The sequence below is a fragment of the Vanellus vanellus genome, assembly GCF_965231255.1.
Source record: "Vanellus vanellus genome assembly, chromosome: 2".
Taxonomy (NCBI): Eukaryota; Metazoa; Chordata; class Aves; order Charadriiformes; family Charadriidae; genus Vanellus; species Vanellus vanellus.
Window position 1 is genome coordinate 87,952,234 of NC_138906.1, and position 6,154 is coordinate 87,958,387.

The window sequence follows — 6,154 nt, forward strand, 5'->3', positions numbered from 1 at the left end:
AAAATGTAGTCGTTTGCTTTCTAAACTGCAGTTGAATTGTCTCTTCCTTTAACTCTTCTTTCTGCTTGTGTTTGAAAACTTGGAAATGCTCTCATGCATGGTGGTGCATTATTATGCGTGCTTTATGATGAAACACTAATACTTCACAGTGACAATTCATTGTTGCTGATACAAATCGGGTTTTGGTGTCTGTTGATAGGCACATTGCTTTCATACTCGATTTTTAATAATTCTTTTAAAATACATATGCTTTATTCTGCCAAGTAAATATTTCCTGCATGCAACTATCTTACTTAGCTTTTTGAATGTTGCATAACTTTTTTTATGTCAAACCTGAATGTTGTGGGTTTTTTTTCCTGAATATGGAGCTTGTGATTTAAAAATGTTTTAACAATTAGTTATTTCATCCAGGTACAAAGAAGAGTTCTGCATAATGTGCAGGATTCTGTGAAGAGAAATTTTCCTGAGCACTTACTTTATTTCCTTTTGTTGGTCTTTGACTGTTCAAAGATATGTTTGTTGTCTTATTTTTTTTTTTCCATTCCTAGTTCTCGGTACAGATAAATACTGTTTTGTGCGTAATAAGTGTCTGAAGTGTTTTTTAGCACACTGTTTGCCAGGTTGAGGTTATACCTGCTATAATACTCCAGTAAAGAACTGAGCTTGTTCAGCAGGTCTGTCTTGATGATTTTCATTTACACTTGTATGAAAGGCTTCCTCTCTTCTAAAACAAGCTGCCTGTGTATATCTTGTAGTGTATGAAGACAGTCAATGTTAAGTAAATATAATAAGCATTTGCAATTTGAAGTCAGCTTTACATAGTCAGAAGAAATTGGGACAGGTATCATTCAGCAAATTTGGATGTTGAAAATATGGAAAAATTGGGTGTGCCCTTCAAATTGATGATATCCAGTAAAAGATGTATTTTCACATGTGCTTATAAATACATACATACATGCATTCCTGCTCAAACATACACACACAAATGTGACCAGTATATTCAGTCTTCTATATTGAAAAAGGTGGGGGAAAATAATCTGTTTTGGGGAACTTAATGTATGTTATTAATGTGATTTTTTTTTTCAGTAACAGAAACACGCATTTCAAGTTAGTTTTAATCCTAAACATGCCTTTGACAATGATGGTAATTTTTAAACACATTGTCTTGCTGAAAATAATGTTGGCATAAACAATCTACAAAAAGTAAAATGCTAGACTTTCCATTCGTTCTGGAAATATGAACTACACTACATATTCTTTTTGGAGTGTGTTTTTTGGCTGTGAGTCAGTTTTTTGGATGTCTTCAAATGTTCAGAATGGTATACATGATTTTTTTCATCTATGTAACTAGAAGTGAGACTTGTTCATAGCTGAATAATTAGAACAGGGTTATACATTCAAGGCACCGTCTTACTCTTCTTTTAGATGAGCAGAGACATGCAAGATGGCAGTGATTGTGACTGCTTCTGGAGTTGGTTGACCAGCTAAAGCATGCCATAGGCCGACTAATTAAAATCTATGAAAGCTTGCAGATTGGATGGGATACACCATCTATCACGCAATGCTAGATCATACCCCTTGCACTCCACACGGACAGCATGTTGCCTTTCACCCACCTGCTAAAGCGCCTGAGCATCTTCGCTATCTGAATACATAAAACAGTGAATCTGACGCTCTTTCCAATCCTCTCGGCTACTCAGTAAGGCTGCTTCCTTGTCGCCAATGGAGTCATGCATATGGAGTCACACAGATGGAGAGAAGCAACAATATACTTTATATCAATAAAAGACTGAATTTACAAAGTTCAATGGTAAACGCTACAGTGGTTTGATGAGATTCAGTGGCAAGGCACGGTGTACAGTCTGGCCCAAACCATGCCAATCACTTTGCTAAGACTTCGAAGTTTAATTTAGCATGCTATTAATCACTTACTGAGAATCTGTTGCAGCAAGGAATCTCTTAACCTCGAGGTGTAACCTTGAGAGGTGTCCCTACTCAAGGGGAGACCCTGGCATGCAGCCCACTGCCGTGCAGGACAGCTCAACTGGCCCTTTGCTGTCCGCTATTTATAGAGTAAGATGATTGACTTACAGTTATATTTGCATACCAGTGAGACATCTGGATCCCTGTTCCAGACAGCCCTTGGCTACCACGTTGCCATCCATCCCCTAAAGTCCAGCCTAGGCTGGATGCAGCCATCATGACCCCCACTGGTGGTTATGGTTTGGGCTGGGGGGGAAGCACACTGCCACACTTGTCTCTGGCAAGAACATAGCTTTTATTTTCCTTCTCTTGCTCTTGACATCCTCTGAAGTTTTTGGTGCCTGCAAAATGAAAATTTCACATACATGTCTATACTGTTTGGGGGGAAGGCCATTTACTTGATAATTTTGATACATGTTCAGTACAAATCTGTACTCAGCAAGAGCAATGCTGCCAAGATTCCCCGATCAAGCAATATGTTAGGCTGGCATCTGATCTGCATGCCAGCACATATTTTGGGGCATCTTAATTCCTAAAGGCAAAGAGAGCTGTTACTTACCAGCTATCAAGGAAGTTTTGGGAAAGGTCTAGGAAAGGTCTGTTTAGTTGAAGAACAAGGTACTGGAAATGAACAGAAGTAAGAAGGACTGATTTTTAGTTATCCAAATAAAATAAAGAAGACCATGTATTCTGGAAAGCTGTATGTAAAAAAAAAAAAAAAAAAAAAAAAAAAAAAAAAAAAAAGTAATGAGGGTCAAGAGAGCATGAGGAACAACTCACAAAAAGGGTCAAAATGTTTAAATCAATAGCATTCCCTCACTGGCTGTAATTGGTTGTACATTTCTGGTCTCTCCCACCTTAAATCTGTTATATTGAAAGTAGGAAGAGTTTGGAAAAGAACAGTGAGGATGTTTGGGATGTTTGAGGGCATGCAAGAAGATACATGCATGAAACAAGCGAGCAAAATAGGGCTTCTAAAGCTGAATGAGCTGCCAAGAGCAGAACGTGATCGATAGTATCTTTTTCCTTTTGACTACAAAGTCAATAGCTTTCACGGGAGGGAAAATTTCAGAAAATGCTGGATGTGAGAAGTGAGAGAGACATAGCAACACTGGAAGATAGAAACTCAAGCAAAGAGGTTGCTGAGAGGAGCAGGGGTTAGTCATGTGAGTTGGGGCCTCAGAGGAAGCAAGAAGGAACTTAGAAGGGACAGAGTGGACTGACCAAAGTCCCTTGCAATTCAGAAAGTTGTAGTGTTAGCTGCAACTAAGCAAGGAAGTAAGAACCTCCCTGAACAATAATTTCCTTCCTCAGTTTTGTCGTTTCTAGTCACTTTGAGTTTTCCATGTTGAAAAAGTTTAAAACTGATTTTTAGCAATTCTCATACTGGGCGAGCTCTTTTCTAGGCAGCTCTGTGTTTCAATTCTGCAGTCCCATCAAAAAGAATATTATTATAGTCTGCAAAAATTATAAATAGCTGTGAAAAGCTAAAGAGAGAGATAATGGTCATCTACCTGTTCCAGTATAAGACTTCTTAGAAATCAGTTGAAATGGCTAGATCAGAGCAAACAAAATTGGGTGGGGTTTGGCTGAGTTTTTTGTTTTCAAACAATATGTAGTTAAGCTGCAGAAGCTCTTGCCACAAGATGTTATAGATGCTATCACAGGATGGAAATCCAGTCAGAACTAAAAAAAAAATACAGATATCACTGCTGGTTCAGAAAACCCATGAGCTATAAGCTGGAGTCTGGAAAACTATTTGGTGAAGGCAGCAATGCGTTTTTCTCTAGGCTGCGCTTTTGGATGCAGTAGGAGATGCCAGAAACCCTTTGGCCTGATTCAGTACAGTACTTTTGCTCACCTGCTGCTGTTCCACCCAAGTGTACTTAGAGAGGTCATTCCATCTTGTGTGGCTGTGAAATAGTCTGGAGCCCAATCTGCTGGAAACCTCCAGATGGGCCAATACAAGCTTAATTCCCTAGGGTGCGGAAGAATTCAGAATGATGAAAAAAATGAGATTAATGTACTAGATAGTCATCTTTGTGACACTAAGCAAAATACTTTAGTGTGATTGTAGTTTGGCTAATTAGGCACTCATGGTGTTCTGAAGTCTGATTTGCAAAAATGATGAGCAGTGATATCAGTAGAAACTATTTTTTTGAGTATTGAAGTCTTTTATGAATGCTTTACTTCCAAGTTAACAGGTCCTTGACATTTCAGTTAGGCACTCATTTAGTAGACACTTTGGAACCTAATCTTTCCAGGAATTGCTTATTGATAAGTAAATAAGGAGATATTATCCCCTTACCTCGTTGAGGGCTGGTTAAGAGTTCTAAGGAACTATAAAAGTAAACAGCGAACCATTTTTCTGCTGTAGCGGTGGGCACTGTGTACAGAGGATGGCAAAGAAATGAACAGTGCAGAGTTGTACTTGAAGAGTTTGGGAATACATCAAGTTCCAAGACTGAAATACAGAGATAGACACAGTATTGAAAGTTTTTAATCTGAGTGTGATCATCAAATGCATTAAAAAGGAGTATTTTGTAAAAAGGCATTTTACGTAGTAAATACATGTGGCTATGTAAAACTATATTGCGATGTATGTAAACAAACAAAAGCAACTCAAATTGGAGAAGGGGTTTAGTTTTGCTTGCTTTCATTTTTGATGCTACATCTAAATTTTGAATGATGGTTTTGTGTGTAAAGATTTCAGTTATTTCTTTTGATTCTTTTCCTAATTAGAGGACCTGAGAATTTTAATCTGAAAATGAAGCTGTCACGCAAAACCTTTATTAATTAAGGTTTTTTAATTTATCAGCTCTACTGCTTCAGGGTGAACTTGAAGAAAATTCAGCTATAATAATTTCAATTATAACTATCAGAAGTAGAAAAAGAAATGAAAAAATAAGAGAGGATGATATTGGAATATGCAGGTGACCATGGAACATCTCTGTTGAGTAGGGCAGCACATATTTATAAATGCATATTAATATATTGCCTTGCGTAATTTAGACAGGACTTTATTCCTGTTTTCATTCTCCCTCCTTTCCTTTAAAAGTCCAGTGTGGTTAAACTGCCTCAGGAAAGACAAGTCTTGTGAAAGATTGAGCAAAGATATGAATATAGAAGATAGGATGAAATTAAGAAAAGGAAAAAGGAGCTAACTGGAATGTTGGGAGCAGAGTTTAGGAAGTTGTCATTCACAGATAGGCAGCGTTCCTGTTTCGTTTTGTTTCCTCACTATTTCCTGAGATCATTTTGTTAATTCAGATACTCATACAGTGACTATAAATCACGCAATTTAAAGTAATAGGTCTCTGGGTATATGGTTCAGGGAATTTTTGCAATTTTTAAATAGATCTTACTAGTCATTTTGAAGTATTTTATATTACAATAAGAAGAAAGGATAGAATCCTTTCTAGTTTTGAAAGTTAAGCAGCTTTCCAGTTACCCACAATGCGTTCCCCATATGCATTACGCACAATGCACCAAACATGGCTTACCAAATTCAAGATAAGGGGTGGTTGTTTTTTAATCTGGCATACCTTTTGTTCCAGCTTTTTTAAAATTTACTTTTAAGATGTGAGATCCCCATGACAATTCCTACTATCTCATGCAGGAGAGACATGTCTAAATCTTGCTGGGTTCCCTCCTAGAAAAAAAGATTTCTATATGAAGATCTCTAGATGCAATATTTGTTTGAAAATATATTAAGAATAATAGGTCATGCTGTTTGATGGAAGAAGGAAGCCACACGAAGGAGCAGTGCTGAGCAATGTGCTGAACAACCTACATATGTGATCCTTGGAGTCTTGGGCTGCGCTGCAAAGCTTCATCAGCACAGATAAGGTTGCTGGGGTGTTGAAAATTAATAGAGACATAGCTGGAGTGACAGAATCCCTGTCATGCACGCAGCAAAAAGCAATACCAGGCAAGTGAATTTGTCAATTCAGTTTAGGTTGTTCACAAAGGCATTAGATGTATTTTGGCAGAAAACCTTCTTTTGTCAGCATACTTTCATTTTGAGGACTTTTCCAGTGCGATTTGCTAGTGTCCCTATGACAGCTGAGACTGCTTGCAGCAGACAAGCTTGGAATCAGAACTTAAAAACAATGCATTAATCTTTATTGAAAACTTCTTTTCCTAGTCCTTGTTTTAAAAGAACTGCAAA